Below are 12,928 nucleotides of genomic sequence, written 5' to 3'. Positions count from 1 at the left end.
GGGTGTCGGCGCCACTAGCAACGCCATCTGTTGGCTGAAGAAGTAGACTGGTGGAAGGAGGAGGAGGAGTCACAGGCGCCCTGGTGATGGAGCAGATTTGATACCAAGTAGTTTGCGGTATGGCCGACAGGTGACAGGGTTGTCGGCGTTGTTAGCGTTGGGAAGGTGTCGCTCGCTGCACACTATTACATTCTTAAAGCACTAAATACACCACCCACTGCGTATATTACTTTCCCCAAGCACTAAATACACCACCCACTGCGTATATCACTTTCCCCAAGCACTAAATACGTCACCCACTGCGTATATCACTTTCCCCAAGCACTAAATACACCACCCACTGAGTATATCACTTTCCCCAGCACTAAATACGTCACCCACTGAGTATATCACATTCCCCAAGCACTAAATACACCACCCACTGAGTATATCACATTCCCCAAGCACTAAATACACCACCCACTGCGTATATCACTTTCCCCAAGCACTAAATACACCACCCACTGCGTATATTACTCAAAATCAAATGTTTATTCAGGTAAAGTACATACATACAAGATGAGATATAAACATTGATGGATTTATAGATAGAGCTAGTACATACAATGCCTACTTTCTCAAGCACTAAATACGCCATCCACTGCGTATATTACTTTCAGGTGCACTAAATACTGTGCTATCGGAACGAGACACTAACACAATGTAGCTTTCCTATGTTGATGAAACCATTTGCTTCCTCTTGCAACGTTTCCGTGCTTCGCCGATCACGTAATTATATTACGGGCACGAATAGCCCGTGAAGCCACAAGCAGCATCAGGGTCAAACTTATATTCTTTGTCTCATCTCCTCACTAAGAATATGGAGGCCAGCGAGGTCACTGATTTGTTTATGTTTAAACTGATTGTTTAGATGTGCGCGCGTCATCCCAGCTGAACCAACCGGGTGAATGCGTGTATAATTTCCTATGAAAGTGAACATCTACGAATGTTTAATTACATTTAGTACTGGTTAAAAGTACAAATGTTTCTCCCGTTTGATAATTTTGTGGTTTCAAGGGACTTTATATTTGTCAGTCCGTGAGGGGACTTAGTCCCAATTGGCTTGGTAACGTCTAACTAATTTTTAAGTGATTACAGACTTTGAAATTGCCCGTCCTTGGGGGACTTAAGTTTTGAGAGAGTTCCAGTGACTAACTTTGTTAGGTCTGTTGATCTAACAGTCCATAATGACTAAAGTTTTGATAAAGCTCGCACTGATTTCCCAGCTAATCACAAACCTGTGATTAAAACTGCATTTTTAACTACAGTCTAATGTACCAATGTTACCAAGTTTTATGTAAATGAACCGAGTGACTAGTTTAACTTAACCACATCTAGCTGGAGTTTGGAAATGCCAATGATTACTAAGCTCCATGTAACTTGTACATGGGTAAATAGCTGATGTTACTAATGACTTTTCACTAGGTAAACTGGCGGTTCATTTTCCGTAGACTTTATAAACCACTTAGTCTATAGACTGGATTACTCGATGGTGGGTGTGCCTTATATTGAGTACGAGGAGCCTGCACCACGAGCCTTGCTTGGCTTCGTAATAACGAACAAGGGGGGCCTGGTAGCCTGGTGGATAGCGCGCAGGACTCGTAATTCTGTGGCGCGGGTTCGATTCCTGCACGAGGCAGAAACAAATGGGCAAAGTTTCTTTCACCCTGAATGCCCCTGTTACCTAGCAGTAAATAGGTACCTGGAAGTTAGTCAGCTGTCACGGGCTGCTTCCTGGGGTGTGTGTGTGTGTGTGTGTGTGTGTGTGTGTGTGTGTGTGTGTGTGTGTGTGTGTGTGTGTGTGTGTGTGTGTGTGGGGAGAGAGAGGAAAAAAAAGTAGTAAACAGTTGATTGACAGTTGAGAGGCGGGCCAAAAGAGCAAAGCTCAACCCCCACAAACACAACTAGGTGAATACAACTAGGTGAATACACACACACAAAGGGACCAAAGAACCAGAGCTCAACCCCCGCAAACACAACTAGTTCAGGACACACACACACACACACACACACACACACACACACACACACACACACACACACACACACACACACACACACACACTATTTACTCAATTTATCACACACAAATCTCACACAGGATATTAGATTCCAAGTTGGCGTGGCAACATCGAGGTGCCATAGTTGGCACTGTGAGAGGGATGCCACACGCCAACGAGCCGCAGGGGTCTGCAGCCCCTCTTCCCCCCTCCCCCCCTCCACACGCACACAAAATTTTGTCACTATGGAAACGAGGCAAAAAAGCGAGTACGCTAGGTGATATCCTGAACTCTGGCTTCTGAGGCTTCCCAGTTGGCAGTGATTGGGTGGAGAGGGAGCGGGCTCCCCCCGGAACAGAGTGGGAGGAGGGGGCTGGCCTCCCAGGAACAGATTGGGGGGTGGAAAAGGCGAGTCGTCCTCCCCGGAACAGAGTGGAAGTACTCAAGAAACATCAAAGTCTTCTGGTGATCCATTTCGAGGTGATCTTCAACGGAGGCCAGAGAGCGAGGACAAAGAGGCACAGAGAGCACAAGACACCAGGGCCAAGTACAGTGGGTGTTGCTCTGTCGGTAGCCTCGACATCCTGTCCCACTGGGTACGAAACCCTGTAAATCGAAACGTCAGTTCTTAATGGCCGATACGCGAATTCCGAACAAATACTAGGCCGTCTCTGTCCGTTTGAAATTTATCCGACCAACAAGAAAAGTGGTTTGTCAAGAGCGCTCGGCGCGAGGTAAAGAGCGGACCAAGCCCAGAGATTCCTCTGATCTCTGCCCCGAAGCCAGCGACGGACCTGAAATCGGCTTTCAGAGTATAACTGCATGAAATTTTTTAAGTATTAAAGCAAGTTGTAGTTAAAAACAAAAAGTGTGATAAAAAGTGTGATTTTAAAAAGGTTCGCGAATAATATCTTTAGCAAAAAAAAAGCAGTGCTCTGAGCAGGTCTAAGCGAGTCACCCCGCGGCCATCTTGGGCGGCGTGAAAACAAAAGAACACCGATGGTCCACACCTGTTAAATGTCATGTGCCCAACCAGGCGATGTAAATAGTGCTTGTGTACACGCTTCTAATTGCAGCACTATCCTCAAGGGTTCCCTGCTGCACCAGTCTAATATCCTCCAAGCCAAAAAGAAAAAAAACTAGATTTTGTTACATTTCCGAAAATCTTTGACTACTTCATTGCATTGAAGCGAGTCCCTCCTGCAAAGTGACACACGTTTTCTCTAGGGGGGAAAATAAGACGCAAAGTATAGAGCGCTTTCCAGGGGGAGAAACGCCTTCCTTCAAAGAATATCTGATCAACCAGGCTGTGATTCATACGCCAGGCTGCGAGCAACCGCGTCCAACAGCCTGGTTGACCAGACAACCATCCGGGAGGCTTGGTCGGAGACTGCGCCGCGGGTCCGTCGATCCCCACCAGAATCTCCCAAAGGTTCTTCATATATTTATGCCACCAGGTATTCCCGGAGACGTTATCTACCCACGCCCCCCATTCCTCCTCCGTTCTTCTCGTGTCACCGTTTCATCTCGCCTGAAGCAGCCCGGGCCCTGAGATACAAAACACCAGGGGCCCCTGAGATACGAAACACCAGGGCCCTAATTCATCCCTAGAAGTTCCCAAGCCAACGCGACTTTGTGCGAAATCAGGCGAGGTTCGGCGTTAATCCCTGGCACATAAAGAGGTCAGCCATGCCTGGTCGACACCAAGGAGATAGCACCGAGAGACTGTGATTACTTTAATGGTTCAACTGTCTCATAAATCGCAGCCTGTGTTTACCTTTTGGCTTCAAACTCGTGTCAAGACAAAAGTTTTCGAAGTCTGAGTGGAAATCTTACATGCCTGCCTTGTTTCTTAGGGTCTACTGAGGGATTAGGAGTAAATGATTACGGTATTGCTGGAGAGGCAAGAACCTTCACCCATTCTCCTGGAGGTCTTCAGTAAAATTGGTGATAACTGATATTTTTTTTTTTCTCAAATTCTTCACCCGGTAAGCAGTCCTACACTCAGCCTTGTACCATAGACTGTCTGCGTTTGCGGACGCGCATGTGTGCGTTTACCGGTCCGTATTATTTACTCTACGTTACATTATTGTAATGTTCTTTACATTGTTACATTATTTACTGTAAAAGGCTCAATACAAGATATTACCGCCAAATAATAATGTGAACTTATCATTTCCAACTGTTTGGAACGAGTCAAAATACGTCCTTAATCTCCTTCCCTTCAAATGGTTTATTGCCCAATACGCCGCCGAGTGATCCACGTGTAAAGGAACAAGAAAAAACGTGTACATACAAAAACAACATTAATTAATACGATATTAAAAAAAATATGTAGAGATAAATACGTACACATCTTTACGTGAAAATGAATTAAGGTCTTGCTCCCTCTTATTTTGGGAAAGGGGAAAAGAGAAGAGGGGGGGGGGGGAGAAGAGGGGGGGGCAGTCGAGGGCTTTAAACCAGAGGTTTCAGACTATTTTCAGGACGAGAGGTCTGCCTGCTACAGCTCATATGAACTTTATTTTTAAACACAGTAGAAGATAATACATTTTCTCCCAGTTTACCAATTACTGGCAAGTGGAACAGCGCCCAGTAGTGATGCTCTTGTGCTACTGAATACTACAAAATGTCGCCTGTAAATGCCGAGTCCCAGGAGCTAAGTACCGTCAACGCCCAGCGGTGCTAGGCAGACGGGGAAATAGGATGCGTTACCTGAATTCCTGCAGTTGTGGAACAGTGTTAAAAATCTTCTAAAGTATCCAACTACAACGAACACTATGTAAATGATTTATAATCTTCAATAACTTCTACGGCCCAACCACTTGGGCTGGACGGTAGAGCGATGGTCTCGCTTCTTGCAGGTCAGCGTTCAATCCCCAACCGTGCCATGGACGTGGCAAGTGGTAGGGCACCATTCCTTCCCTATGTCCTATCCTAAATCCTTATTCCTTCCAAGTGTTATGTAGTCGCAATGACTGTTCTCGTCCCTGATAATTACCTTGCCTTGCCTTTCATTACAGTTTGATGGTGAAATACTTACAATCTTACAACGGGATTGTTAATATTTCTATGGTTGCACAGCTGGAACACTAGAGTTGAGCCACAGCCGGAAGGAGACAAGACTGAAGGACCACCTCCCTCACTCTATGCAACAGGTATGTAAAACAGGTATGACGGATCGTGTCCCCTCAAAACTGTAACGAAAAACAGGTACGACGGACCGTGTCCCTCGAAAAAAGCAAAACGGACACGGTCCGTCGTACTTTACACTACTAAAAGTACACTACACTCCAGCATCTTTTACTGACCGACTTGTAAATGTGCGTCTCTTGTCTATAAGACGGCAAGCGTGTATCTAAGGTCCCATCATCAGCGTGTACCAAGTTCGGTATCTAAGGTCCCAACCTTAGATACCGAACCAAATATCGAGTAATTTTGGCACAATACAATAACACCAATAAGCACGTCTTCACGCCTCCGCACGAATCACAACAGAAAGTGCCCAGGTTGGACTCCCAAGGCAGGACATATTTGGCCAAGTTTCCTTTCACCTACTGCTTTTTTATTTTGCCTGTGTTCATATAGCAATAAATCGTCCCCATGGGCTTATGCAACTATTGTGGCCAGCGTACTGAGGGAAAGTCAACAATTAGCATAGGGAAACTTCGCTAAATTTACACGTAATAACTCTATTCCATTTGATTTAATAAATACAAACACACCTATACGAAATACAAATTATAACTGCCATATAATGTTTATTAACATATCAACATAACTGATAGAATCCGAACCATATATTATGCGCTAAAGGATTTTCTTTTGTCTTCACACAACTGTGAGAAGACACTGAAGATGATGCACTCGCCCGGGTCTGGTCTGAAACGTGAACGATACACCAATCTATATCTTTTGTGGGTCATGTTTTCAAAAGCCGCGAGCTGGGGCTGGGTCCCGTCTCCCGCTGCTACTCGCGGTGGTGTGGAAACAAAAGCCCTATTTATGTATAATTTGACCCTTCATTCCACCAGTAATGTTGATAGGTGATGCACGGATTGACGACACGGGCATGAATAGCCCGTAAGTCGTGCAGCGGCTCCATATGTAAGCTGTACGAGGTGTAGCATCAGGTACAGAGGGGCCACATCAAGCGGTCTGAGGCCCTGAAGTGTAGACCAAAACAAAGCGGCCTTCGACCGCAACTGTGAGACAAGAAAGTAGTCCAGCACCAAACGGTGTGGTCACGCCTCCACCTTGCCCACATGCCTTGATGGGAAGGGAAAGGGAGCTCTCAGGAGACAGCGCCAAGCCATTACGACTATATAGCACTGGGAAGGGGTCAGGATAAAGATTTGGGATGAGAGGGAAGGAAGAAAGGAATGGTGCCCAACCACTTGGACGGTTGGCACCTTGATGGCACAGTACGTTAAAAGAGTCTGCTCATCAACTGTACAGCCACACAAGCAGAGGTGTAACCGCGCATAACCAAGTCCACTTTCCTCGGGATCACAATGACAATGATGTTAAGGATCTCCAGGGAGAGGGGAGGGGAGGGGAGGGATTCCGCCTCTCGGAACTTTCTAATGACACAAATGAGGACAATGGCAGCCTTTGCAGGAAGGTTGCAATTAGCTACAAAATCAATTTGCACAAAGTGCAAGAATGGTTTAACAAGTGGCTAATCAATTTCAATACCAGCATGTGCAAGGCTATGGAGATCGATGCCAAGGACAGAAGACCGCATCCGAAAGAAATAAAGATAACTCTTCCTCATGCCTGAGAGGAAAGGACCCAAGAACTAAACGTACGAACATACGCCCGCGCGCGCACACAAGGTCCTGGACTCTAGGACCTCGACAAGAAGGTCCCAGAGTCCTTAATTAATGGTCAAGAACACTTTGAGGGTCTGAAAGGTTTCTCTGTTCACTGGTATTTGCAAACGCTTACACCACCACCAACACTAAACTACTGCATGAAATAGATTTTTGAATCCCACCTTTGGTCCTCTTTATTATGCACCCCATACCCATCCCGTAGGCGGTGGTGGAAAGGGTTACAGAGGCACATAATGGGTTCAGGAACTGAACCCCTGAGTTCGTTTAGCTAAGCAAGTAACAATCTTTTGACGCTTGTTACACAATCTCTACTGGTCGAATACTTTCAAACCCCCCCCCCCCCCACGTCCCCCCACCATTCGAGCATTGAAACTTATTAAGTATTAAAACCTGCTTTCAAACACCAAGTCAACTGCCATGAAAATCCCCAATATATTTATAAGTTTAAGATTCTTCTAAAATCACTCCCGAAGTTAACCAACACTTGGGAAATCTCAAATGGTGCCCTTTAATACGAAGATTAGCAGGTCGAAAAGTTATTTTTTTTCCTGAAATATAAACAAAGGTGCTCGGCGCACTTGATAACTTAAGAACATGCGAATAAAAAAAAAAAGTTCTTAAGTGTGTCTCACAATTCTCAACCTCAAGTGAACCACCTCAAGTGAGGAGGCAACCAACCAGAACTGCCCTTGGTAAACACCGGAATCTTGAACCTGCCACTTTGCCCAACCGCGTTCAATTTAAGCACTTTTCTTCCACACACTCTTCACCCCCCCCCCAGGAGGGGGCTGGTCTAAATACCTCTCCAACACCTGCATACCCCCCCTCCCCCCCCCCCCCAGGCCCTTGGGGTCAAAATACTTCGATACCCGAGCTGTTGACTAATTAAAAGGGACTTTTAGACTCTTCAAACACCTGCTGAGACACCTGGAGAAGTTGCATCTTGGCTTGAGCCATCTTAACACCTCACAGCTTCTTACTCAGAATGGTGGTTGTTGCACTAAACATTATTTTTTTCCCTAGTATCGAGGTATGTAGGTATTTGTGAGCCAGCTAAGAAACTGGGGCCCCCATAGAGCCAACGTGGGCCCCCTTCCCCACCACACCAGAGCCAACGTGGGCCCCCTTCCCACACAGCATTAGTCACTCACCTACTTCAGTAGTGTGAACATCTTCAACCCACCTGAACACCCACAGAGCACTCATCCAAACTCTTCGCCAACTGAACTTATGGATGAAAGAAATCCCTTCAAACTGTTGATGCTTAAACATTTACACTGGAGCATCCTTGGTCGTCCCTGGCTGCTGCTCCTACACAACAGAAGGACCTTGATTTTGCTTACAAAAATGGCTGGTTTGGAAATCTTTTGGCGGGAGACCTAAGCACCTGAAGGAACACTTCACCCGACCAATTGGTTTAACAATTTCTATTATTTAAATAGAAATAATTAAAAATAATAGTAATTATAACACTTAATAATTAAAGAGCCCAGAAAGATTTCATCATAACCGTGTCCTCTTATCTCAACCCCCCCCCATAACAGACCACCACTACCCACAACTCCCCTCCCCCACAACAGACCACCGGTTCAGACCACCCACAACCCCACAATAAACCACCACCCCTCAATAGGGGTGACCGCCACCCACAACCCCCTCAATAGACAACCAGTCGAGACCATCCACAACAGACCACCGGTCCAGACCACCAACCCCCACATCAGACCAGGGGTACAGACCACCACCACAACCCTCCCCATCAGACCCCCACCACCCACAACTTCCCCCAACAGACGAGGAGTCCAGAACACCACCCCCAACAGACGAGGGGACCGAAGAGGTCTCTCCATCAGATACTTACCGAGGTGCCAGAGGGAGAAGGGGCGCGACACGTAACATATAAGGTGGAGGGGGTCGGACACGGAGAGCCGGGCGACACAGGAGTGGACACGCACTGACACGCACACCGGCAGGGGTATACGTGCCCGCTCACACTCACCGGCACCAGGACTGAGGCTACTGGTGCCACAGAGGGCCAGCTGTGCCACAAGCTGCGGAAAGGGGGGGAGGGGGGGATGGCGGTGTGTGGGGCGGGGAGAGTGGGGGTAAGGGAGGGAAGGGGAGTAAGAGGGGGGTAGGTAAGAGCGACTGGGTGCCCACCCCCTCCGGTTTTCCTATTGCAAGAGCAGCAGCAGCACATGGTCTGCCACCCAGACTATATTTGTAACTGCCACCTCTCCCCCTCTCCCTCTCTCTCTCTCTCTCTCTCTCTCTCTCCTGCGTGCGTGCGTGCGTCCGTGTGCGTGCACGATCGAGCTGCTACCTCTTGGAACCCCCCCCCCCCCCGCCTTCCTAATCGTCAGTTGTCCAATGTATTTAACTTCCAACCAAATTTTCTCTACCATATCCACTTCACACATGTGTCACGCCCTCTCAGGCATCCCCCCCAAGATGCAGCCCGAAGCAGCTGACCAACTCCCAGGTACCAATTTATACCCAGGCCAGCAGACACATCAGGTAAATCGCCCAGGATTCTAACCAAGAGTCCGTGGATTGCGAATCCTGAATGGTGTGTGTGTGTATTTACCTATAAGTGACTACAGGTAAGCGAGCTCTAGCTCTTCATTCCCCTGCCTACGAGCCTTGTTGCACCGGCTGCGTTATAAGAGCTTGAATTCTTTTGTCGACTCTGGCATTAAAGTTGTTAATAGACAACTTTAACACCTGCCTACAGTACACTTCCTCTTGTTGACCTATCCACCCCATACAGGGTACATAAATTTTAAATTTCTTCGACTCATCTGTGTAACTAGCTTCATAAAAATGCTGCTCGCTTAGCTAAATGATTTTTTTGGGGGGGGGATTAAGTTACCTAAACCTATTATGTGCCTTTGTAATCCTTTCTACAACCGCCCACGGGGTGGTATGGGGTGCATAATAAATGACTAACCATCTTCCATTCAAGTTGCAACAACTCCCGGAGTGTTGCAGAGGAGTGCACAGTGAGGCTGGTCTCCAGGTCTGCGGTCACACCCATATCAAAGCTTGCCCCAACGTTACAAATGTCACGTGGCCTCTCCTGTCACGGCCTGCGGTACAGGCCTCCCAGGCTACACTCCTCTGGCCCCTAGAGCCAATCGGTCGAGATATTAGGCCCCCTAGGTCTATCAACTAATCACAGGCTCCAGGCCCTCAGCTAATTAGGCAGGAAAGGGTGGGGGTGGAGAACTACCTCTTCTTGAATGGTCAGACGCTCTAGATTCCCCTTCTTACTGCCTCAAAGAAACAGGCATATTCAGTTACCCTTCTTGTGGCCCAGGATGGATAGGGGGGAGTGAACGCCTATGTCTCCCCAGGATGGGTAGGCCACAAGCACTCTCTCCATAGCCATCTGTATCCGGACAAGCTTTAATGGGGCCAAGACCGCAGAACTGGAGACAAGTTTCCTTGCACCCATTTTCAACACCACCCCTCCCCCCCCTCCCTCAACCACTCCTTCCTCCAGATTACCCTCGGAATTGTTAGTAAAATGTCTTGTCATTCTACTTTCTTTAACTTTAAAGTAGCTGCCCTTGTCCACCTTGTCGATTTCCCTCCAATATGATGACCAAAACCACACACCATTAGATGAAGAGACGACGACGTTTCGGTCCGTCCTGGACCACTGACTTTATACACAATCGACTTGATAATGGTCCACGACGGACCGAAACGTCGTCGTCCCTTCAGCTTCTAGTGTGTGGTCTGGTCAATATTCTCATTGATTTTTATTGGTTCTGGAAAGAAGGAGGGCGACTTGGGCATTTAGATCAACAAGCTGGTTGACATTGTGCCGGCACTGTGCCTGGATTCTGACGAATAGTTCAGCAGACGACTAGAAACAGAAATGCGTTTCAGGGGCAAAGAAACGTGCGTATGCGCGCATGCGGCTACAAGCGAGAGGCTTCAGCAGTCAAGTGTCACTGTCAAGTGTACTGGCAGGGAGCAGTTCCTTCAGAGAAGGAAGTTCCAGCAGTGATAAGTACCAGGGGGCTAGATTCACGAAGCAGTTACGCAAGTACTTACTAACGTGTACATCTTTCCTCCATCTTTGACGGCTTTGGTTACATTTATTAAACAGTTTACAAGCAAGAAAACTTCCCAATCAAATGTTGTTATTGTTATAAACATCCTCCTGGTGCTTCAAAGCTCATTAACTGTGTAATAATTGTAAAAGAAAGTCGCCAAAGATTTAGAAAAGATGCACAGGTTCGTAAGTACTTGCGTAACTGCTTCGTGAATCTGGCCCCCAGAATCTCGCGAGGCACTTGCCACCCTCTCCAGTAAATAGACATTGGTAAGGGGAAGAGAAGTTGTCACGGGAAGTTGTCACTATGTCGCAACTTCGCGCCAACTCCCATCATTCCGGCAGCGAGGCCCCACCACCAAGCTCCCCACCCCCCTCCTTTCCAACTCCCCCTCCCCTGGAACCTTCAAACCCCCTCCCCCCTACAAAAACACCAAGGCCATTTCCCCCCTCCACACCTCCAAAACATCTATCAGCAAGACTAACACTATATAAAATGATTTTTTTTACAATTTAAAAAAAAGTGGATTCCAGAAAAAAATAAAATCATATCAACGTTAACAAATATCGGAGGAACACACCGATCACTATAGGAATGGGGACACTGGTTTAAGACGAGTTAGAGAACACTATGTGAACAAGGAGTCTCTTTTAAGACGGAAGAATGCAGTTATCCGATTGATCATCCAGTGTGGTTGGCAGTTAACTTCAAATTTATTGCTAATTGACCCATCGTTTGGCGGAGGAGAGAGATGCCGAGCAATCTCTGAAATCATCACAACGGCCAGAGATTGATGACAAGGAAAGGTTCATTCTTCGTGCGAGTTAACGAGGCGATTCGCCAAGAAACTTGTCCTTAAATCTAACATTTACTCCATATTGCATTCACAGTGAATATTGCAATAATATTGCTTACTCTTTAATGGGCTTTATTCTCGACTCGAAACAAAGTATCCCGGGTTCGATTCCCCGGGCAGGACAAAAATGTCTTGGCACGTTTCCTTTCACCTAATACCGCTGTTCACCTAATAGTAACTCAAGAGGGCACAGTATCCCAAGAGTATCAATGAATCAACGTTATTCTTTGATAATTTTGATAGAAATGTGCAGAATACAGCCTCAGGTTCAATCCTGGCAAATGTGCTGTAGTTGCTTTGAACTCGTTGGCTTCTTCTTGAGTTAGATCTTGAACTAAAAACAGCATTACTGAGATCACAGTAAAACAAAACAAAAGTATTATATCGTCAGAGGTAATTCCCAACAGCCTCGGGCTATTTCCTGAAGGACACCGAGACAGGCTACACATTGAATGATCTACTGAGACTAAAAGGGCAGGAATGGGTAAGAGTTTAGGAGGAAACGGAGAGAAGGAAAGAGATGGAAACGTGAAAGAACAAGGGAGAGGGAAGAGGTAGATAGGGAGGGGGACGTGGGAAAGAAGGGAATAAGTTGAGAGGAAGGGGTAGGAGTTAAAGGTTGAATAGGTAGAGGGAAGGGGTGAGCGGTGAAGAGGTGTAGAGAGGGGGAGAAGAGGGGGAGAAGAGGGGGAGAAGAGGGGGAGAAGAGGGGAAGAAGAGGGGGAGAAGAGGGGGAGAAGAGGGGGAGAAGAGGGGGAGAAGAGGGGGAAGGGGCGAGGGGAGAGAGGGGGAGGGGAGGAGGGGCGGAGGTAATGTGTTGAAGGGTGAAGGTTGGCAACCGTTGCTATGGGAGAGGTTAAGTGTGTGTTGGCCATGCTAAAAATGAGGGCGTTGACCTGTAAGGATCCTCCCCTGTACGCTATATGCACTCCGAACCTGACAGACGCGCGCACAGACAGACGCACACCTACAGATGTACGCACAAACACAGACAGACTCAGTCGGTGGAAACAGGAGGCCAGACACAGGATACAAAATGGGAGATGAAGTACTTCATGAATCGGAGAGAGAAAGATCTACGAGTTGATATCACACCAAACCTGTCTCCTGAAGCCCACACCAGGAGAA

The 12,928-nt window shown here is 47.1% G+C and overlaps 1 protein-coding gene across 2 annotated transcripts in view; it reads right to left on the bottom strand.

The window, feature by feature from the left end:
- Positions 1–8,905, bottom strand: part of tn (tripartite motif containing protein thin) — a 68,679-nt gene extending 59,774 nt beyond the window's left edge. For both annotated transcript variants that reach the window (XR_006772923.2, XM_045743247.2), the window contains exon 1: positions 8,739–8,905. The gene's annotated coding sequence lies outside the window, so the exon portion shown is untranslated. The remainder of the gene's footprint in view (positions 1–8,738) is intronic.
- Between the last annotated feature and the right edge of the window lie 4,023 nt (positions 8,906–12,928).

Source organism: Procambarus clarkii, chromosome 31 (genome assembly GCF_040958095.1).
Source record: "Procambarus clarkii isolate CNS0578487 chromosome 31, FALCON_Pclarkii_2.0, whole genome shotgun sequence".
Classification (NCBI taxonomy): Eukaryota; Metazoa; Arthropoda; class Malacostraca; order Decapoda; family Cambaridae; genus Procambarus; species Procambarus clarkii.
This window is presented reverse-complemented; position numbering and strand designations above follow the sequence as displayed.